At 47.2% G+C, this 24,062-nt stretch overlaps 1 protein-coding gene across 6 annotated transcripts in view; it reads right to left on the reverse strand.

The window, feature by feature from the left end:
* Positions 1-24,062, reverse strand: part of EFCAB7 (EF-hand calcium binding domain 7) — a 1,178,320-nt gene that overhangs the window by 1,023,013 nt on the left and 131,245 nt on the right. The window lies entirely within an intron of this gene.

Here is a 24,062-nt window from a genome sequence, read left to right on the forward strand (position 1 = left end):
ACCTCCTTGTATACTCAGAAGAGAATTGGAACTATTATAGGGGCATAGGCCTTGTAGAATTCCCCTGTTAGACCATTGGGTCCCAGTGATTTCGATCCAGGGAGCTCCTTGATTACTCCTAGAATCTCTTCCAGGGATATGGTGCACTCGAGAGGTTTGCGAAGGTGTTAGTCTACCCAGTATAGTTCTATCTGATCTAAGCAGAGCTATAGAGCCTCTGGGGTGGGCAGGTAGGTTTTTGGAGCTATACAGTTCCACATAGAATGTTCAAAATGTCGCTGTAACATCCTCTTCAGAACCCACCATTCTCCCTTGGGGGTCCCTCACACACTCCACTTGCGGAGGACACCTATCGGCGGCTATCAACCACACGAGCAGTGCTCCCGGCCTTGGACCCTCACCATATTGCCCAATATTTGAATTGCAGGCCATAAGGCGATCTTCCCGCTCAGCATTCGTTCTGAATGTATGGAGTTCCCTGCGCAGAGGTACCCGATGGTTCAGGGTGTTTAGTTGGTTTCAAGTTCTTTAATTCTAGCTTCCCCCTGCATAAACTTGTGTCTAATGTTCTGAATTAGTCCGTTTTCTTTGGACATGCAGGCTCCGCGGATGTAGCACTTTAGGCTTTCCCAGAGCACCCCTGCCGATGAAACAGAGTCTTTGCTATTCTGGATGGAAGGCCGGGATGTCACTGTGTAGTTCCTGCTGGAACACTACATCCTGTAGTGCGTTAGATTTCAATCGCCAGCTGTGTCCCCCCTCCCACCGGTCTGCCGATCCCACACTCAAGGGAAACTGGACCGTGATCGGAGAGGGTCTGCGAGAGTATCCGATAGGTCCCCACCCCCCACTGTAATCCCCAGCCCGAGATATAAATAGATAATCAAGACTACAACTGGAGCCTTGTATCCAAGAGTGGTAGGTGTAGTCTCTCTGCATGATGTGAATGTCTCGAGGCGTCAATGAGGTTATACGACGTGCATATTTTCTGTGCTTGTGAACCAGCCTTAGGTTACGTTACCTTGTCCCGCCCCTGTTCTGTCCAGGAGGGATTCCAGGACTGTATTGAAATCCCCTCCCCACGCTATTGTGGCGCTCTGGTATCTAGCTAAGTGTATCATCACCCAGTCAAACCCATTCAGACTATCTAGATTGGGGCCATAAGAGTTCAATAAATGCCACCTCTACCCTTTCCAGGATCCCGTGGACTAGGAGAGCACGTCCATCATCTTTCGCTGTTGAGATCAGACGAAACTTGACCCCCTCCTACCAATTAGTAGGGCAACCCCTCTGGCGTAGGAGGAGTGGGACGAAAAGTACCTGTGGCATCCCGGTTGGCGCTCCATTTGTGTTGAGGAGGTAAGGTAGGTTTCTTGTACAAAGGCTACATCAATAGAGTGGCATCGTAGGTATTGTGTGACCCATGTGATCTTAGTTGGATTGTCTCCCCCTAATATTCCAAGCCGCTATGCGAATCCCCACAGACTCCCAGAGCGTCAAATCTTGCTGGGGGTGTCAGTCCCTGTACATTGTCCCTTGGATTTATGTATTATTTGCATTCTCGGACGGATGCCATGATTTAGGCACTGATAGGAATCCGACGCCAGAAAAACCTATGTAAGCTCAACACGCTCCCTCCCCCACCCGAACAATTCAATCTCCCCTGTACCTTTTGCTCCCCCTCCATCTGGGTTCTACTCTACCCCCATGAGCAACCCCCACGCCCGATAGTCCAGCCCCATCCACCCAAAAACATTAACCAAAGCATGGCTGTGCACGGGGTGCTCGTGCCCAATCAAGCGTGTGAGGCTCCTTCACCAATTGGTGGTGCATAAATAACTGAGGCGAATATCAACATTGCGTTATCAATCAAAGGAACCACTGGCACACATGTAGGGCCTCCTCATTGCTCTGCCAATCAAGTGTTTGTTTTATCATCCCGGGTCCCTCTGATCGACTCGGTCCCAGTCGCCTGCTCGGGGTTTCGGGTTGTTCCGGGGGGAGTGTCTGACGATCTCGTCTAGACATGCACTTGCCGCTTCAGGTGAGGTAAAGAATTGTGTTCTCTCCCTGTACTGGACCGGAAGCTTTGCAGGGAACAGAGTATTGAATGTTGTGGTCCTTCAACCTCCGCTTGACTCCCATGATGAATCTTCGATGCCTGCATCACCGCACAGAAATCCGGATAGATGTGGATCCTGTCACCATTGTACTGCAGTTCTCCTTTGGTTCTGACCAGGTGGAGGATCGTAGCTAGGTATCGATAATTGAGAAGGTGTGCAAGGATAGGGCGGGGGGCCTCCCAGGGAATCGGTTGGGTAGACGGTATGCAGTTGGCCCTTTACACTACAAACAACGAGGATAGTTCAGCTGCCCCAAAGAGTTCTCTACACACTGTCTCCACAAATTCCTCCATGTTGCGCTGATCTTGGTTCTCTCAGACCCCTACCAGACGTACATTATTCCTGCAGGCCTTTCCTTCTAGATCTTCATTTTTAGCCGCAACTGCTTTAATTTGCATCTCGAGGGATGAGACTCTAGCCGTCAGAGGTCAGCACGTCCTCCAACCCAGACACTGTGTTCCACCTCATCCAGCAGCTCACCATGTTTGTCTAGGGGGTGTTGGAGAAGGTCATCTTTGGAGGAGAGCGATCAAATCTAGCCCCCCCCTTTCCCCGATTCTAGCCTTGCGGTCAAGGATTATTTCCCGAATGTGCACCTCCAGTTGATTGGTAGCTCCCTCCCTCTCTTCCGTGGGTCCGGAAGCCTCCACTGCCTGCTGAGGTCTGGGCGTCCAGGAGGATATTCCACTCTCGAAGGTTAGTTTCCTCTGGATTTTGCCTGATTTGCCCATTGTGCGGGAGAGTCCCTGTGGTATAGGCAAGGAGGGAGCGGGCCAAGCAGTTTGCTCTGTCCGTAGGTTGGGGTCCGATGTAATTGTGGGTTACCCAAGTGGAATGTTCCAAATAGCGTTGGTTAGGGTGTATGTTTTAAGTCCAAGGCATTTGTGTTTATATTAGAGGCCCAGTGTCCAGGGGGGGGAGGGGAGGAGACTCCAAGTTAAGCTTCTATCAGGGGCCAAGGTGGATTCCTTATGGGCCAACAGCACTTGCACAATACTGGTGAGCAAGCATTTGACAGTCTAACCTCTATCTGAACTCTCGATGCTGTGGCTAATGCTGCCCCCCGGGGTTCACCCTCCAACCACGGCTATGCGTGTCCAGTCTCCACCAGGTGTCACCTCAATGATTGACCGTCTTGACCTGTGGCTAGGGCGAGTCTTCTTCAGAGTGGGTGCCCACGAGACCCCATGCAGCACCCCTCACCTCTGCGGCCAGCTCGAGGAGAATAACGTCCAAGGCAGGCCCCACCTCCCCCCTGGACCTCTCCAGGTGTCGTCTCACAGGGCCTGTGTCCCCAGCATGAGGGGAGTGGGCTTCTAACTGCCTCTGCTCATAAGGTATCAACCAGGGATCTGCGTGGCAGCGTATATATGGGGGTTTAAGCTACCACACCAGACCCAGGCTCCTATTGCCCGCAGTCTACCTGGTGAGCCAGCCATCGGTGGTTGTCTACCAGGTCGGGGTCTAGTGGGAAGCACCCAGCCATTCCCAGTCCTCCCCTGCATGCTCACCTTGATCTGGGGTGCAGCAGTGGGTCGTGGCTGCCAATTCTTGCTCTTGTCTGAATAAGGCTGGTCCATCTGGGATATCGCCGCATGGTCACCCACGCGGTTCTCATGGCCCACAGCAGTGACCTGCAAGGAGTCCAGGGGGTCACTGGATACACACGCCAACCGATCTGGTGCTTCACGTTGCCTCACTGGGCTTCCAGTAATGGGGGGGGCATGCGCAAGCCCACTGTCTTGTTCCAGTCTTTTCAAGCCCAGTGCCAGCGCTCCAGGTCCGCCACGCAGCGGGAGTGGCTCCAAGCTGTCTCCACCTAGAGCACCACAGCCACACCTACAGTGATCAGCAGCCACCGGTGCTCTGCCGCAGCCCACTTCAGGAGCCAAGTGTATCCACAGGACACCCAGTTTAGGTCCACTGATCAGTCGGTGAGGCAGGCGGAGGGCCCCCGCTGGTCTCCCTCCCGGCAAAGCAGACACTTGCCGGCTCCATAATCACGTCCTCCCTCCTTCTGATCAGTGAGGGGCGTTATTGCCGCAGGTGGGTGTGGGTCATATAGGGACGGGCCTCTGTCCGCACAGCTGTATCCTCTCTCCGCTCCTTGGTGCAGATCAGGGGGAGGCCACCACATCAGCTACTGATCCGGACCTTCACAGCTTGTCAACATTCTCCTGAACCGGAGCAGTCCTCCATGCCCACGTTCCACCACGTCAACCGTGGCGTGCTCGGCCACTTCAGCCGCCCCGCTGAACCCACCACTGCCGGCCTCGGGGCAGGAACGACCAGGAGTCCGCGAAAGCTGCCAGCACCGTCACACGCAGCTAGCAAGGCACACTCATTGGGCAGGTTGGATCAGGATTCAAGTCAAACACAGCAAAGCAGCGACGGGAGGAGCCTCCGGGGCACCGAACTGCACTATTCTGGAGGAGTTTGCCACCTCAGAAGTTAATAAATATCAGGATTTATCAGAGCTCCTCACAGAGCTTACCGAGAGACATCCATCTTGGTTGGGCTCTCTAGCGCCACCTGTATTTAATGTATGAAACTAATGTTCGCTGCATGCCCAGATGTCAGCTCTCATCAATCAGTCAACTCCACTGTTATGTTTGATTTGCGCTCGCCTAGCTGTAATAAACAGCGTTACTTCTTGCCCAGTGTGCGCTCCTTTTAGGACTACTTGTAGTAATTATTTATGGTTAGCTTGGAGGACCCCGATATAGTCAAGAGGCCCACAAAATGTGTTGATCGGTTCCTAGCTAGAGGCCATTCACGGAAAATGAGTGAGTCATATGAAAAAACTAAAAATAGACAGCTTCTAAATGTGGGGAATAAAGAATTTGGTGATGAGAATATTAGATTTATCACAAGATACATTCACCAAGCCGAAAGTATTAGTTCTATTTTGTCAAAACATTGGCCAATTTTATTGAGTGATAATATTTGAAACCGGTTTTAGGATCATCGCCACAGATTACATTTTCTAAAGCATCATCCATGAGAAACATATCCCCCAGTTTCCTTGATTATTCGGTAAATCAAGAGGATTGGTTTAATTGTAAGCGAACATTACTGGTTTCTTAAAGTGCAGTAATTGTAAAATGTGCGATTATGTTCCAACAGATACTGATTTTAAATGTCCAAGTGGTAAACGCCGGATTTTTAAACAAAAAAAAAAAAAATCACATGTTTTACGTAATTTGGAGTGTTATTCCATGGACATGTGATTTGAGATACGTAGGATCAACTATTGGGCTGTTAGAATTGCCATTCTACAGCACTTTAGAGCAATAAAAACGCAGATATCAGTTAGCCATTGACTCTCCACTTTTCAGTAAAGCAAAACAATGATGTACAATGTATGAGATTTTTGGGGCATGCCCATGTTCCAGAACATCGGAGAAAGGGTAACAGAATTGAAGGATGACGAAGAACATGTTTTTTCTGAATTAAGATCTTGAATTAGGTTTATTTTATAATGTTTGGATTCTGATCTTTTATATTTTCTGATTTTTTAAATATTTTTATTTGTGTGCACTTGCACTAAACATGGCGATATAACTGGTTTAATTTTGAAAGCACTTGGAGATAATTCTGTTGAGAACCATGAATATGCTGTGACAAGACTTATCGCTTTGTGTTGAACATGAGCTTTCTAGCATCTTTTTACTCATGATATTTTATGCTGTGATCATGGGCTGATTTTTCCTAACAACCAGATCCGTCATGTGATCTATTTTGCACTAGCACTTTAACTTTATAATTTGGTGATAACTAGATTTCGAAGAAGTCACTTTTAAAAAAGAATAATAGTTGTATTTGTTATTTGTATGCGCTCTGTATAATTACATATTGTATTTATCAATCTACTGTTAAGCATTAGGTATCCGTCTAAAGACAGAGCAACCACTCCAAGATGCTGTTGATTTGCACAAGTAGTAATGAAGTCGAAGAAAATAGATATAGCGCTCCTGCAGGAAACCCACCTGACCAAAGAGAAACAAGATACCCTAGCACAGAAATGGAGGGGGTGACTCTGGCTCAACATACTCGGCGTATGCTAGAGGGCTCCTAATTTGGGTGGCACGACAGTCCCATTCATGAGCCTTCAGACCTTCCTAGACAAAGACGGTAGGATGGTAATAATTCGGGGATTGGTTGAAAATAAAGAAATGTGTTATTAATATCTATATCCCGAATCAGGATACTGCCGCTTATTTCAGATCTTTATATCTTAAGATTAGTCCATATAAAATTTGGCATAGGGGAAAGCGAGAGATTCAAATATATACAAATCAGGCACTGGATCTCCCAGGGTGGGGTGAAGAAGGCAGCCTCTAGAACTCCCATAGGGCTGGAGCTTACTCTACACGAAGGCCAATCCCCCAAAGTAATAACACAAATTTATAAGTTACTAGACAGCGCACGAATTGAGGACCGAATCTCATACAGAGACAATTTGGAGAAAGACCTGGGAACCCCTATCAGGGAGGAGGAATGGGGACACATTTGGAAGAGGGCCCAGAAAGCATCCAAATGCACCACAATCAAAGAAACCTCATATAAACTATATACAAGATGGTACCTAACCCCACACAGACTAAATAAAATGAACCAGGCCTACCCCCCCCCCACAACAGCTGGAGTCAATGTGGTAACAGAGGGGACCTGTACCACATGTGGTGGACCTGCCCTAAAGCGGAAATATACTGGAAAGAAATACTGGGACACATAAGAGAAATCACTGGGAGACAACTCCCCTACGACCCAAAGGTAATACTGTTGGGTGCCGCAGTGGAAGGCATCTATGCAGAGGCAGGTAACAACGCAGCCCTGATCATGCAGCTACTAAACGCAGCAAAGACAACCCTGGCCCAAGGATGGAAAAACTCTGAAAGCCCAATAGTCGCGTGCTGGTGGGTCAAAATATGGCACATATTGGCAATGGAAAAGGTAGGGGCCATAAAAGACAACAAATACTTGAAATTCAGAGAAGTTTGGGACCCATTCATAGACTATGTCACAGACAGGGAAGCCTACTTCCACAAACCTAACCTGCTGAGATCGATCCTGAACTAAGGCCCCTGATAAGACCGAAACTCGAGGAGACCCACAGCAACCAAAGACCCAGACAAATAAAGCCCGAACTAGAAACGCACAACCCATCGGTGTAAGAAAACGGAACCAGCCCAGTTGGGGGGAGGGAGGTACGAAAGGGGATACATGTTAATAACATTACTACAGACTAAAAGAGGGAGGGGGGGGTGTTATAAAGTTAAAACTCATGGACTTCCAGACTTGAAAAGAGAACTGGGGGGGAGGAATGGATAAAAGTACAACGCAAAATTTCTGTATGTTCCTCCCAGACGCATGTCTGTAACTTCAGTCCATGAGAAGGAAATAAAGTTTGTAAAAAAAAAAAGATTAGTCCATATAGAGATTGTGCGTTGATATGGGGAGGAGATTTTAATTGTACTGTGGACCCGACGAGAGAGATATCAGATAATAAATGTGCTCATCCAACCCCCTCAGCCAAAACTTTGAATACGCTGTTGTGCACATTTAAGTTTGCTGATGTATGGAGAACAATGCATCCACAAGACAGAGTATACTCACACTATACCGCCCCGCAGAACCTATACACAAGGTTAGACTGTGTTCGTAGGGTAGGAATCACTGAGCGAGTTCATCCAGGCGGAGAATAAAGCTCAAAATCCCAACCTGGAGCCTCAGGGTTGAATCACTGAAAGATACAGGGTTCCGAGAGCATTTGAGAGCCGAGGTGAAAGAATATTTTGAGTACAACACTGCAGCGTAAACTCCGCTGGTACGCTGTGGGAGGCCTTTAAAATAGTGGTGCGAGGAGCAGCTATAGCTATGTCGAAAGGGATGCAAGATGTTATTTTTGCGAAATATTCAAAAGACAGAAAGTAAACTAGAAACTATAATGCAGGCAGGAAAGAGATCCCTAGAAAAGGACAGGAATGTAGAGAACACTAGGAAAGATTAGGTAAATTAAGCTACAAGAATACATTGAGAGACAACATGCAGATGGGGACCAGCCGAGAAGACTGCTGGGTTGGTTGTATAAAAGTGAGACCACATGGAAGACAATCAGAGCAGTGAAGGGGGTGGACGGAAAGTTGCAGGAGACGCAAGAAGAAGAAGTCTATTAGTTTTTCATAATATAACAAATACACCACACAGAGAAACAGGCTTAACTACAATGCCCTCTATTCCCTTCCCGCTGTCTTCCAATTTTCCACCCCACCCTCCTTCCCCCCCAACCTGCACACCTGTCTTTTAAGCTGTCATTATTGTTGCACCTCCATCCACCCGTTCTTGCGTTTTCTCTTTACCAACCGCGTTTGCAAACGACGTTAATGTCAGTATTATCCATCTCTGTAAATCTATCCTGGGCTCCTCCCTTTGTGCTCTAAGTGCTTTCTCCCACACTCCTGTGCACCACTTCTCCAGGTCCCGCCACCATCTGCCTATGCTCGGTGCTCTCGTATCTTTCTGTCCCATGGCTATGCAACGCTTACTTGTAATATATATATCGTCCCTTAGTTTATTCAACGGTTTGTCTTTCTTATTCCTTTTAAATGGTCACAGCAGGCAGGCTTCCGGCGTTTTAATATTGAGGTCTATACCGCCCTGGGCTACATTTATTGTCACATCTTCCCAAAAATCTTGTACCACCGGGCATCCCCAGAACATGTGTGTGAGCCCAGCCTCTTCCCCTTTACATTTGGGGCACACTTGGTTCTTTGCCCCTTTGAATGTGGATATCACAGCCGGTGTAAGCTATGCACTATATACAATGTACAGTTGTATCAATTGCAGCCTGGCATTTCTGGAGACTTTATGGTATCGCTTAATTCCCCCCCCCCTCACTCCTCCTCGAATGCCCTCCCCAGTTCCCTCTCCCATTTGCTCCTATGATGCAGTTCAGCCCGTGCTGTACAGCCCATCAACCCTTTGTAAATTCCGGACACCTGATGTCCCCCTTCTGCCGCTGTGAGAATCATCTCAACATTTTCAATACCCTCCCCCCTCCATGACATCAGGCCATCTACTGCGGAACAATCCCAGGACCGTAATACGTAGTAAGAACCGACCCGCCTGAATCCCTGACCCCTCCTGCAATTAATCGAAGGTTTTCCACCTCCCCTTACCCATCAGATCACCCACCATAGACACTCCATACGTCTCCCATCTGGTCTCTATTGTGCTCCTGCCACCCGCTCTGTTTCCCACCACCGCCACTATTGGTATCTGCAGAGAGAGTGGGTCAGCTATCCCAACTACCTTACAAGCCCTGCACCATATTTGAATGCCCAGTTTCACCAGGTAACTGCTCCCCATCTGTGTCCCTGCAGGGGCCCAGAGGAGGTCCCTCCGGTGCCTTCCCCTTAGCGCACGCTGCAGTAGCGTTGTCTCCATCATGGATTCATCAGCCATCCATTTCACCACATGCCGCAGCAGACACGCCAGGAAGGACAACTCAAAATTTGGCACCCTTAGCCCTCCCTGGTCGTACGGCCTCTGCAATGCGTGAAGAGCCACCCTGTACTGCCCTTCTTGCAACAGGAACCCTCTGCATCACTTCTCCAGTTCCCTAAAAAAGCACCCCGGTATGTCGTATGGGACATTCCCGAAACAGTGCATGAGTCGCATCAAGGCCACCATTTTTAGCAGAGCTACTCTCCCCATCACCGACAAGGGCAGTTTACCCCAGAACCCCATGGAAGCAACTAAACCTGTTTTAGCAGGCATTGTATTATACTCATGCTCTTGGGAGGGGTCCCGGTGGATGTGAATACCCAGATATCCATGTGGTCCTGCACCATGGTAGGGGTAGAACTGGCAGCTTATCTGCTTCTAATGAGGCAGTGGCCGCCATGGGAACAGGAACGATTTCATCTTGTTCACTTTGATACCTGGAAGCTTGCTAGAGTTATCCAGTACCTCCATCATATATGGCAAGTTCACTTGTGAATAAGTGTTTTTATGATTATTATACAAATCTGTATAAGGAAACCACGGAGTTGGAGAAGTCGGATATACAAGATGCACTAAGATCAATCTTCCCAAACTAAATAAGGAGGAGAGAGATAGCCTGGAGATACCCATCACGATAGAAGAACTAGAGAATGTGATAAAAGAACTACCGACCAGTTAAGCCCCAGGGGCAGATGGAGAATTTTATAAATATGGGGCCTACATCCTGTCCCCACTACTAGCAATGCGACACGAGGCGCTAGATACCTATAAATTGCCTGGGTCCCTGCAAGAGTCGATAATTATCCCCCTCCTCAAACCAAATAAGCCGGATACGGAATGTGGCTCGTACAGGCCCCTTTTGTTGCTGAACCAGGATGGGAAGATGCTTACAGCAGTCATGGCAAAGAGGCTTAGACCGGTCATAGATCAGCTCATACATCCAGATCAGACAGGATATATCCCACACAGGAACATTAGAAACAACCTCGAGGAGATTGCATTACATAATAGATTATACCCAGAAAGAGGCACAGGAAGTAGCAGTAGTGTCACTTGATGCAATAAAAGCGTTTGACTCAGTCAGATGGCCTTGGCTGCTAGCGGTCCTGAAGGAATTTGGTATCAGGCCCACATACATTAAATGAGTGCGTCTGATGTTCAATGAACCGATAACAAGGGTCAAAACAGGCTCCACTGTCTCGGAACAGTGGCAGCTGAGTAAGGGCACAAGGCAGAGATGCCCATGGTCCCTGATGCTCTTAATCTTAGCGTTGGAGCCACCGACGGTCTATTTAAGGGAAGAATATGGAGATGCGGGTATAAGTACCTCGGAGGGGAGGTATCTGATCTCATATGTGGATGACATGCTCCTGTACCTGCAGCACCCTGAAAAGAATTTACAATATTTCCTGGATGTGATGGAACGGTATGGTGCACTGTTGGGTATAACTATTAACCCCCAGAAATCGAGTCTTTACCCCTTGAGAGAATACGTTGGGAAGCCCATACACAAACTGCTGGTGTTAGCAATTAAGTGGAAATAGATACGTTTTTGTACATAGGGGTGGACATATACCACGACCCTAGAATAGAACATAAAACGGAAAAGGCGGTTAGCAAAATTGAAAAATGCACATCATTCTGGACTCGGCTACCATTGTCCATGATGGGGCGCGCAGCATTACTGAAGATGGTGGTGCTGCCAAGACTCCTACATTACTTTGCAAATATCCCATTTGCGATACCTAAAATGTTCTTTAGGAAATTACATTGCATATGCATGAGCTTCATATGGCACATTTCAAGGTGCAGTGTGGCATTGTGGAAGCTCCAGAACACATAAAAACTGCCCAATTTCGAGGTATATTTTATAGCTAGCCAGCTGCAATTTGTGCCAAATGGCTGTCAGATGGACAAACACCTGAATCAAAGTTACTGCGGGCAGAAAGTACCCAGTTCTTTCTGAAAGAATTATATGGCTACCCGATTCGCGAACAACCAGCGTGTACCTACTGCATAATGTGTTGCAGGGCCGGTCAATTGATGCAGAACGCAACACTGTATTCTCCGCAGATCCCCTAGCAGCGCTGGAAGGGGTAGATGAGCAGGTAAGACTAAACGTGAGGAAGAGTTGGGAATCCATGGGGGTAGCGATGGTAGGACACGTGCTAAAGGAAAGGAGGCCCAAGGAATTTGAGGAACTGATAGGAGACACGGGGGTACACCGAGGGCAACACATCACGTATTCCCGACTCTTGAGGAGCCTAAGACGCAGATGGCCAGAGACTGAGATGTCCTTACAGCCGGATGAGATTATAGAGACATTTTATGTTGTGTCGCAAGAGGGACACAAAGTCTCACGGATATATGAGCTATTGATGTCCAGGGTTGGAAGGGAATTAGGACAGACGCGGCAGAATTGGGAAGCAGACTTACAGGAGCCAGTGTCGGACGAGATGAACAAGTTACTTCTTACCTTGTAACGTTCTTTCGACGGGATGTTCCTCCGACGTATTCCTCATCTTAGATATATCCTTCCAGCTCTGCTGGCCTCGGAAAATTTTTTCTCCAGAGGGCGCTGCGCGTCGACGTCCCTCGAGTCGATGACCCTCGACAGCCGCCGTATCGACGCTCGACGTCATCCTGCCTATAAAGGCCGCGCGCAGCGTCCGTTGCTCAGTTCCATTTTGTAGCCCACAGTATTACTGTTTGGACTAGACTAATCACCCTGAAGGAGCGTAAGCTGCAACAACAAGGGAAGTAAAACTGCGGGGATGGATGGGAGGGTCGATGAGGAATACGTCGGAGGAACATCCCGTCGAAAGAACGTTACAAGGTAAGAAGTAACTTGTTCTTCGAAGGGATTGTGTCCTCCGACGTATTCCTCATCTTAGATAGGCTCCCATAGCAGTATTCTATATTCGGAGGAGGGAGTACTGACTTCCCGCTGTCTTCTATTGGTGAATAGAATGCAGTACAGCCCTTCCAAACCTAGTCTCTTGACTAGAGGAGGAATCCAGATTGTAAAAACGTGTAAAGGTATGGACAGACGACCATGTAGCGGCCGCACATATGTCTTTAATCGGCACGCCTCTTTTGAGGGCCGATGAAGCTGCAATACCTCTGGTCGAATGAGCCCTAAGGTTTTGAGGGGGCTCTTTCCCTGCCAGTTTATAACATTCCAGAATGGCTAGAATGATCCATCTGGAAATGGTCTGCTTAGTTATTGGTAACCCCAGCTTGTGACCTGCGTAGCCTACAAACAGCTGGTCTGCCTGTCTTATCCTGGCTAGTCTACTAATGTAAAAACTTAAAACCCTCCTAGGGTCTAGTCTGTGTAACCTCTCTTCCTCTTTCCCCGGGTGAGGAGGAGGATAGAAAGATGGTAGGATAATCTTCTGAGAGATATGGAATTCAGAGACTACTTTTGGGAGGAAATTAGGCTTCACTTGCAGGACAACTTTGTCTTTGTGAAAGATTGTATGAGGGGGTTTACAAGAAAGAGCTTGTAATTCGCTCACCCTTCTAGCAGATGTAAGTGCTATTAATAAAACAGTCTTAAGGGTAAGGAATCTTAACGAACAAGAATGGAGAGGTTCGAAAGGTGTCCCCATCAGGAAAGTTAATACTAAGTTTAAATCCCATAGGGGAACTTGGAATGGTCTTGGGGGATAAACATTGGTTAACCCCTTTAGAAACTGTATTACCAAGGGTAATTTGAAATAGGATGGTTCCTCCGCAGTACGCTTAAAGATAGATAGCGCTGCGAGATAGCCCTTAATGGTGCCAACTTGAAGGCCTGAATTTGCCAAATATAGTAGGAAGGACAAAACCATTGGTGTACCACATGAAAATGGGTCGATATTCTGTTCTCTACACCAGCTGCAAAATCTGTTCCAACGGCAGCGGTATAAAGACTTTGTTGCTGGCCTCCTTGCCGAAAGCAACACCTCCATAACATCATCAGGGAGGTCCCAATCCTTGTACCTCAGCCGTTCAGAAGCCAAGCGTGAAGGTTGAGGGTTTTGATGTCTGGATGGAGAACCTGACCTCCCTTCTGTGAGAGTAGGTTCTCTCTGAGAGGAAGTCGAAATGGAGGGCAGATGGACAAGTCTAGAAGGTCCGGGTACCACGTTCTCCTGGCCCAATCCGGGGCAATTAGGATCATGGTTCGCCGGAATCTTCTCAACCTCCTGATCATTTGAGGAATGACAGGGACCGGTGGGAACGCGTACAGAAGCGGAAACTCCCAGTCCACTATGAACGCGTCTCCCAGAGCTCCTCTCGGAGGAAATTCCCTTGAGCAGAACAGGTCGCATTTCCTGTTTAGGCTGGTGGCGAACAGATCTACCTGAGGGGTTCCCCAAAGGGCGAAGATCTCTTGAAGGACTTCCTGAGCTAGCTCCCACTCGTGAGAGACTGTGTTCTGCCTGCTCAGAGCGTCCGCTGTCAAGTTCTTCTCTCCGGCTAGGTGAACTGCCGATAGAGAGATTCCTTCTTGGATTGCCCAAAACCAGAGCTGCATCGCCTCTCTGCACAGGGGTAGTGATCCTACGCCTCCTCTTTTGTTGAGGTAATGCATGGCCACCGTGTTGTCCGTCATTATCAGGACGTTCTTCCCTTGTACAACTGGCAGGAAAGCCTTCAACGCAAGTTTGATGGCTCTCAGCTCTAACAGGTTGATGTGTAGTCTGGACTCCGATGGAGACCAACGACCGCTGATGGTCAAGTCGTTGGCGTGGGCTCCCCACCCCGTGAGTGAGGCATCCGTGACTACTGTTATCTCCGGCCAGGGTTGCCAAAACTGTTCTCCTTTCAGAATGTTCTCCTGACAGGCCCACCACTGAAGGTCTCGAGCCACCCTGCCGGGAACCTGAAGAAGATCTGTCATTCTCCCTGAGAATTGTGACCACTGAGTCCTCAGTGCCCACTGGATGGATCTCATTCTCAGGCGAGCCTCTGGCAAAAGGAAAATGCAGGATGCCATGAGGCCTAGCAACCTCAAAAAATCGAAAGCTGGGAGACGTTGGGCAAGTTGGAACTTGGTAACCATCTGTAGAATATCTTGAGCCCTCACCTCTGGTGGCGAGGCTTTTCCCAGGGAAGTATCCAGGATCGCTCCTATGAACTGGAGTCTCTGCGATGGTATAATTTGAGACTTCTTTAAATTGAGGGAGAAGCCCAGCTTGTGAAGGGAGTAGCATACGTGATTTAGCTGGATCTGAGCTTGCTCCGGAGAAACAGCCCTGATCAGCCAATCGTCCAGGTAGGGGTAGACGTGAATCCCTTCCCTCCTTAGACTTGCCGCCACTACCGACATTAACTTGGTGAAGACCCTCGGGCGGAGGTCAGCCCAAAAGGCAGTACTCGAAATTGATAGTGAGAGTTGCCAATTGCGAACCTCAGGTATTTCCTGTGTTTGAGATGGATAGGCACATGGAAATAAGCGTCCTGAAGGTCCAGAGATACCAACCAGTCCTGAAACTGAAGGGCCTGGAGGATCTGAGAAAGAGTGACCATCTTGAAGTTGTCTTTCCTGAGGAATTTGTTCAATTCTCGCAAGTCCAAGATGGGTCTCAGTCCTCCGTCTTTCTTTGGAACGAGAAAGTAAGGGGAGTACCAGCCCTTGTTCCTCTCCGCTACAGGTACCGGTTCTATGGCACCTTTCTCTAGCAGGTCTATAATTTCCTGCAAGAGGAGCGGATCTGGAGCTTTCTGAGAGCTGATCCCCGGTGGATGACTCTGAGGTATACGTAGGAAAGGTAGGCAGTAACTTTGGGCAACTGTTTCCAATGCCCAAGCATCTGACGTGATAGCCTGCCATTCCGCCAGATGTTGAGTCAACCTGCCTCCTACAGGTGTCCTGTGAGGGAAGTCCTCAGAGTGGTTTTGGGGCGGCTGATGCAGATGCCGATGGTAAAGAGGCACCTGCTGTTGCTGCGGCTTTAGAATATCTACCCCTTCCACCTCGGGTAGTTCTTCTTTGACCCCTTTGAGCCGGTCGTCCTCTACCTCTTCTGAATGAGGAGTAGAAGCGAAAGGACTTGCCCCTCGCAGAGGTTCCTGTGGGACGAAAAGGAGTCTGACGGATTGCAGCTCCTAGGGATTTTGCTGCTGCTTTTGAAGTTTGCAGTTTCTCTAAACTGTCATCCGCCTTTTTCCCGAACAAAGAAGAGCCATCAAATGGCATGTTCAAGAGCCTGGCTTGCACATCTGGGGCAAAACCCGACTTTCTCAACCAAGCGAACCGCCTGGTTGATGTACTTGCCGCCATTGCTCTGCTGATACTGTCAGCCGAATCAATGCCCGTCTGGAGGGATTTGCACATAGCGTCTTTACCGTCCTGTATAATATTCAGGAACGCATCCCTTTCTTCTCCCTCCGGGATGCAGTCAGCCGCTGTAGAAGCACACTCCCAAAGTGTATGGCTGAACCTAGCAAGGGTGCAAGTAGCATTAACAGACTTTAACGCCATGCTACATGCTGAAAAGACTTTCTTAGCCATAGCATCATATTTTTTATCGTCCCTGTCCTGTGGGACAGTAGGATAAGCCGTCTTGACGTCGGTAGAGGATGCTGCTTGTACCACCAGACTTTCTGGGGATGGATGTTTAGACAAGAACTCTGGGTCTGTGGAAGATACCCTGTACTTTGCAGACAGTTTTTTATTTACTGCTGGTATTACATCTGGGGTTTCCCAGTTTGTCATGATCTTTCTCTGAAGAGCTTTATGAAAGGGCACCACTGGATCCTCTTGTGGGCCTTTGTCAAGAATATCCGTGAGGTCATCTTGCTGGAAAGATTGTGAAGGTTTAGACCACCCCATGAACTCTGTAATTCTGGCCATTAAGGCTCTGTAGGGGGTTTCAGCATGCTCCCCCGGGTCTGGTTTAGCAAAATCCACCTCAGGGGAAGTGTCTAAACCACTTGCCTCATGTAAAGAATCATGAAGATCCTTTAATCTGCGCTCTTCAGAGGAAAATTCCTCTCTAACTGGGGTTACAGGTCCCTGTAACTCATCTTGTTCTGACAAATCACCCTCTTCTAAAATTGAGGATATAGTTCTCAATTGTTCTGAATTAATAAAGGGAGTCAATCCCATTTCCAAGGCAGAGGGTGCTGAACTTGTCATTATTGGCCTCGAAAACGTCGATGTCGTCGACGCCGACGTCGAAGGCTTCGAGCGTGGCGTCGAAAACAGGGGTGGAGGCCTCGAGGACCTCGACAGAATTGGAATTTTACTCGACAATATCGACGCCATCGACGTCGAGGGCCTGGGAATCGTCACTGGATGTGTGGTCATCGTGACTTTTCTCGGCGTCGAGGCCGGCGTCGAGGCCGGCGTCGAGTCGACAGACCTGTGTGTCGAAGGTCCCTTCGACAACGGCGTCGAAGACCTCGACGTCGACGGAACCTTAGTCGACGGCGTCGACGGAACCTTCGAGGAAGGTTTGGAGGTCATGGTCCTACTCGAGGGTTCGAGACGCGCTCGAGAGGTTTCTTTCACCGGGTACTGCGACTCGCGGCGTTTTTGACCTTTGGGTCTTTCGACCAGAGCATCGCTCTCGGCAGTCTTCGAGGGGGTCGAGGCAGCTTTCTCGAAGACGCTCATCATGTTTTTTCTGAATTCCTCCCATTCAGCCCGGGAACTATGTTTCGTGGGGCAAGGGATTCTTTTTGGTGAAACAGAGGAAGAGGAAGACGGAGAAGGGGATCTTCGACGTCTCCTCTTCGAGTGTTTCGATCTCGAGGAGTGATGAGACCCACTCCGAGACCTGGAGCGTGAATGGTGACGAGGAGACGAATGTCTCGACTTCGTCGAAGAAGAAGAAGCTTTAAAAGTCTTACCTTTCTCCAGCTTCCCCCTACGCTCCTTCAGGGCCTTAGCTGTCATGGACATACAGTCCTCGCACTCCGAACAATGGTGTTCGGCTCCCAAGCACCACAGACAATTTCTGTGAGGATCGGTCAACGACATCTTTTTCCCACAATCTCGACATTTTTTGAAGCCGGATCGAGGGGTTGTCGGTTCCGACGAGGAAGCCATCGAGTACGATTCGAATAACTTGAAGTAAATATTACTAAGAACTGAGCAACGGTATTCCGAGGCACCGAGTAGCGCGGAAAAACGGAACTGAACAACGGACGCTGCGCGCGGCCTTTATAGGCAGGATGACGTCGAGCGTCGATACGGCGGCTGTCGAGGGTCATCGCCTCGAGGGACGTCGACGCGCAGCGCCCTCTGGAGAAAAATTTTTCCGAGGCCAGCAGAGCTGGAAGGATATATCTAAGATGAGGAATACGTCGGAGGACACAATCCCTTCGAAGTGGAGCTATGGGGTATCACAAAAAAGTGTTGAGGCATGTGCAACTACAACAGATCCAATTATACGTGACCCATAGAGCATATCTAACCTCGAACAAAATAGCCAAGTTCAATCAAGCATATATACAGGCATGCCCGAAGTGTGGGGAGATATGGTGCATAAGTTCTGGACATTCGCAGAGATCAGCAGATTTTGGAGATAGGTAGCCCAAGCATTGACAAAAGCAGAGATTACCCTGGATGTTGGATTCCCCCATCGCTTGTCTGTTAGGGGGCTTCCCAAGACCCAAGCGGGCTAGACATGTGAGCAAACTCCAGGATTTAGCATATATATACTGGCAAGACGCAGCATAGCGATGGGTTGGAAAGCACAAACGAGACCAGCAGTGCAGTTGTGGTGGAGAGATTTGTTAAAATGGGCCAACGCAGAGACAGTGGTGTGGCAGGAATATGGAACAAGGGGAGGGCGGGGTGGAGGTTTTGAGTCAATTAATAACGGAGCTGGCTGTCTCTGAACTGGGAGCCCAAGACTCATAGGAGACCCTGGGACACGAGGATACCGTTGCCAGGAGAGTTGCTGACGTATAAAGAAGGGTGGGGGAATGATGGGTGCAACATAGGCCTGGAATGGGGGGGAGGGAGTTGTGGGTGGGCAGGGAAGCAGTCATACAACTGAACGTGAAATGTTTGTATGGATTAAAAAGGTTGTATGTTATGTTTAAAAGAAATGTATTAAAGAAATGTTATACAAAAAAAGATAAGTAGTAATGAAGTGGAATTGTTGGTCCCATGACGAAAGCATGACAGGAAGTGACTAATTTGAATGTGTGTATGTCTGAAGCAATGTTAATGTAATGTTATAACAGCCTGAGGAAGTAGGGTAATAGGATGGAACGTGTGTCGATTGCTAACCCCGACAGGTGATATTCCCATTTCATGCACCTGTGACTGGTTACAGGATGTTGGCCAGTCAGATTGAGTGCCAGGGTTTCCTTTATGTTGCTTTTGCACAGCACAAATTTCCAATATCTGTATATGGTGATTATATAAAAGAAGCAAAACATTCAGAACAAGCATTACCAAGCCCAATACTTTTGGCCTTTGCATCATATGGCCAGCAAGAACTACCATTTTCAGGATACAGCCATGTACATCAGATCTCGAATTAATGTCCAACGGTTGACATTAAAACAACTTGTGACACTGCTATGGTAGTTGTCCTATGTTTTACACTTTGCAAGTCTTAGGCTGACATACTAAAGTCAACCCTCTTTTTTTGGGGTAGCTTTTGTGTTTCATTTATGTTTGACACGCACTATGACCTCATTCCCTCTATTTTACCACCCTTTTTTTTAATCTGTCTTAAGGTTGTGAAGGTGTGCACTTTTTACAACTGTTTCAATCATCCTTTCCCTTTGTACCTGCATTTCTGTTCCTTTTCCGTTGACTTTTGGAACTGAAAGTTTGTTGGCCATGTTCAGACTGTGAATGTATTCATAGTGTTTGGATGCTAGTGAATTAAGTATAGTCTTGCAGCTACTCCTAGTGCACAGCACAAAAAAACCTTTCAATGTCCCAAGAGTATACTTAAAGGTGGATCAGAGCCGTACAGAGCTGAGGAATACAGTGTTACTGAGCTCACAAGGCATTGCCAGACTACTTGGTCCCACAGACTGACAGTGCGACTGAAACAGCTGTTGGGAGTGCATGGGGGCAGCTCAGACACTGTGCATCGTTGCCAGTGTGGGCTTGTCAATATTCAAAAGAGTCTTCATACAGAAAATGATTCACAAATTATATCGATTTCGATCAAAGCTGCACCCACATATAATAGGGAAGGACCTCCAAAAATGCCACTTCGCAAATGTTTTATTAAATTAGTTATCACAAAAAATATATAAAAGTGCTTAACGTGAGCAACACATATAAAGGCTCTAAGCCTAAATAAACTATCTAGTATTTCACAATTCATAAAACATAGTAATCCATAGGTAGCTCTTCATAGAAAAAGAATATTTTACAAGGCAAGAAAAGTATTGCAGACATTACCCTTCATGTTTTCATGCCCCTTTTATTCAAAGCTCAGCCACTTCCACAAGTGTTGACGTTCATACACATTCACTCCGCATTTGCTAAACATTCACATGAAAGAAACCATGCCTACCCTAGACTGAGAAAAACAACAAATAGTGTAGCCAAGACCAATATGGCACATGAAACATGGCACATGAAACATAGCGCATAGCCCAGTTGAACATCTTACCCTTCAACACTCTTTTCCCTCTACAACATCTGAAAATCCACTTTTCCTTTACCAATAACCTTTATTATACAACAAGCGCCATAACCAATATAAGGACATTTTACATGACAGTAATTCACTGAAGAATTACAACCAGTATAGTGAAAAAAGATTTTTGTTAAAAAGAGTAAAATATAGCAAACCATCCATCAGTAGATAAATGTACCCACTAATTCATTACAAATCAATACTTTCTAATTTAAGCATAAACCATTGAAACATTTCCAAGTTATAGCCGAGTCCGACCCCAAGAATCCAACTTTATATGACAGACACTAAACAAGAAAAAAAGACAGAAAATCCTGTGTTCTGCAAGAGCATGAAATCTCATGACCACAGTGCAATTGTGGCTAACCTTACAAATCATTGAATGCTGACCAAGTGAGAATGTTCTCCTTTCAAACATGACTTTCTCATAGTGAGAAAGGATAAGTAAATCATTCAGTAACAAATAGAATATGACGAGATCTGGGAGCATTATTGGCCGAACATGATAATGAATTCACGTTGTTAAACTAGCAAAGTTAATTATTGATAAGCAAACCCTTCATTTTAGGAAATTCTGCATTGTAGTCTGTGATAACGACCCTTTTTCTCCGTCAATACGGTGTGCGTCCTTTTATATAGTAAAATAATTTCGCTCAGCTCCCCGGGTTTACAAAGTGTTATTTTTACAAGCAGAGATTCCTCTTCTCTCTACCAGAGTACTGTCACACGCATTCACCGCAGCATCCATGACATCACAGCAGCAGCCATGCCGCCCACAAAGCAATAGGGTGTTGTTGACAGTGTCATACAGTAGGGTGATTGGAGCGAATCCGCAGAACAAAAAAAATAAATAAATAGTGCGCCTTCTATGCGCATTCGCCATTATAAAAACAACAAAAAAAAACCAATTATTCCAAAAATGTGTAATCAGGGGAGCGGGTGTTGCGGGGGTGTCCCCCGCTCCTCATGATCGACATTATGGAAATTCAAGGGTTAATGGGGGGAAGAGGGGCACATCCCCAAAAAAAAAAGAAAGTGGGGACAAAACTTTTTTTTTAACAGGAAAAAAGCGGACCCTGCGGTGGAAGTTCTGCCCCTTAATGGGGAGGCGTAACTCGCATCACAGGGAAAGAGCAAAGGAGAAGGACAACAAGTCAGTAGGCCGCCGGTATGTTTTAGGGGTAGGGGGTTGGAGGGTGGGGGATAGCGGGCGGGCGGGGGTGATTTACACAATTATTGCGTGACGTGCATTTAAAAACCGTAATTTTCGGATTTGAAATTTTCAGATACAAAATAAATCACATATATCCGATTGGAGCATACCTGCAAAATATGGTGTGCAATCTAGTTCTATAAAACACCAAAACACCCACAAGAATGGTGGGAAATCTTGTGTGAATCTTACCAATTACACGTTATGTCAATCACCACTAGCTGGAATATCCAGTTACTCTGAGCATTACTTGGTGATTTAATATCTCAGCCCAGACTTCGAACTGAAAATGATGGACCTCGAGTCAACCACAGATCAAGTGGGGTCGGACTCTGCCTTCAACAAAGCAATCCCAATGTAGACTGGAAGAGAGAGGGCTGGATTGTGTGATGGCATATTAAAATCTTGTTCGGGCAAAGGTGGAGCTTTATGATTTATTGTGGAGTGCCAAATAGCCAATTCGCAAGACTGAGTTTGTGTCGAGATTGTTTTCCCATTTCTCAGAAAACGTTATAGTATCTATGTTATTCGTAGGTTTGATAAAAACTCAGGTTTTAGCAGCAACCTAGACGGCTCTGAATCATTTTTTTCAAAGTGATATTTTGGTTCAGAATTGCTAATTTCAAAGTAGCCATGACCAAAATAGCACATGAAACATAGCACATATCCTGCTGAACATCTGTCACGCGCGGCAAGCCGTGGCGCCTATGGGACCGATGATCTCCCTGCCATTGAACATGCACATCACGTTTCCTGAAACATGATCTACCGGGTTAGATGTTTTCCAACATAGCGACCGCCATATCAGATAATAACACTGCAATCCTAGGCGGCAGCCTGTTGCAACCCCTTCAGTTCGCCTTAAGGGTGAGATGCTGTTAAGGTCCTCTCTAGCCCTTCCTTTGCTCCACTGAGCTGGCTACTTTTTTCCTCGCTCGCTTGCCCTTTGGATTCCCTCGCTAGCATGGGGGCAGAGCTTTCGCTCCAGCTTTTCTCTCTGGCCATTGGCCAGTGCTCCGATCCTTTGGTCTCCCTCTCCACTGGTCTCTCCCCTCCTGGGTTTGCTTACTTCTCCAGGATTCCCACTTTCCTGGGCATTCTCCATACCATCAGAGTCTCCTGGTTCTCATTCACCCCCTACTTCTTTTCACCTCCAGCTTTGTTCATTGGACTCATTCATACCGGGTCTACCTTTCATGCTCCAGACCTCACAGATCCCAGTTTGGATCCTCCCTAGCCAAGAACTTCCAGGGGTATTTCCGCTTACTCTGGCTTTTCCCCTGCCCAGCTACCTCGGGGAAGGGGCCACTAGTCCGCCAGTTATCAAGGCAGACATAGTGGCTTCCCCTCGAGGCAGGCCGTATCTCTTCAAGAAGAAAAGAAGGCAAGGGACAAGGAGTCGTTATCGAGTCAAGAATAATCAGGGGAGGAACCGGAATTCCTATCTGATTTAAGTGACGAACATGACAGCGTTGACAACATCTTTCCCTTCGACACTCTTCTCCCTCCCAAACATCTGAAAATTAACTTTTACTCACTAACATGCCTCCCCTGTGCTGTACTATTTTGAATATGCGCCGTTAGATGTGCTTAATTGATAGAATATGAGAATGATATCTGGGGAGCATTCTTGATGGCACAGGATCATAAAACTACAATCACGTGGTGAAACTAGCAAAGTTAATAATGGACAAGCAAACCCTTCATTTTAGGAAATTCTGGAAGGTAGTGTGCATTCTTCAGTTGAGAAAATAAGAGTGACTGCTTACGGTCACCGGGACCTTTGACTGGGAGAATGCCCATGGACTGTTAAGTTGGCCAACTTATAAAGCGCTCCATTGTTGCACACTATGGTGTGACAAAGTCCAGGGTTCGAAATTGAGAGAAGCTGGGAGCTATTTAACACCTGCCTCTAGCTTAGTAGGGCCTGGTTTGCTTGACACTAACAGCTACCAGGAGCTACTTTTGGCTCCTAGGGCCAACAGGTACCTTCCAAACATGTAAATGTAACATTAACTTTGTGTATTTGAGAATGTTAATAAAGAAGAATTAGAACACATCTAATACACATGTAAAGACAATGGTTCATGCAAAATGGACCCAAATTGAAAGGAGGATATATGGTAGCTCCTGCCTACTGGTGATGCCAGACAACAAGGATCTGGTTTTAGCTCCTGCTCATTGGATTTCAAATTCGAACCCTGAAGTCAAAGAGCCAACATCGCATCCATCCCCTAGTCTACCTGAAAATAGGACCGACAGGACCAGACCTGAACTATTCCCAAACTCCTTGAGAGAGCAACTTGTGGAACTACTAAGTTCTTAAGAAATAGGGTAATCAATACTGCATCTCTGAAGAAGTTTAGAAATCCAAACCTAGATTCTGGAATTTCTTTCAGGTATTCAGAAAAAGATATGCTATGGGGAAACGCACACACACCCAGAGAGAGACCCCTTAATCAACAGGTGCTGATCCTTAAAGTAAAAAAAAAAGAACAAAAAAAAAAACACAACCCCGCCTGCAGCCAGCAGCACTGCGTGTGAAGGAGAACAATTTGCTCCATTACATGCAGCATTTAAGAAGAGAAATACTTCCTTCCG

Source organism: Ambystoma mexicanum, chromosome 1q (assembly GCF_040938575.1).
Source record: "Ambystoma mexicanum isolate Mex_15411 chromosome 1q, UKY_AmexF1_1, whole genome shotgun sequence".
In the NCBI taxonomy this organism is placed as follows: Eukaryota; Metazoa; Chordata; class Amphibia; order Caudata; family Ambystomatidae; genus Ambystoma; species Ambystoma mexicanum.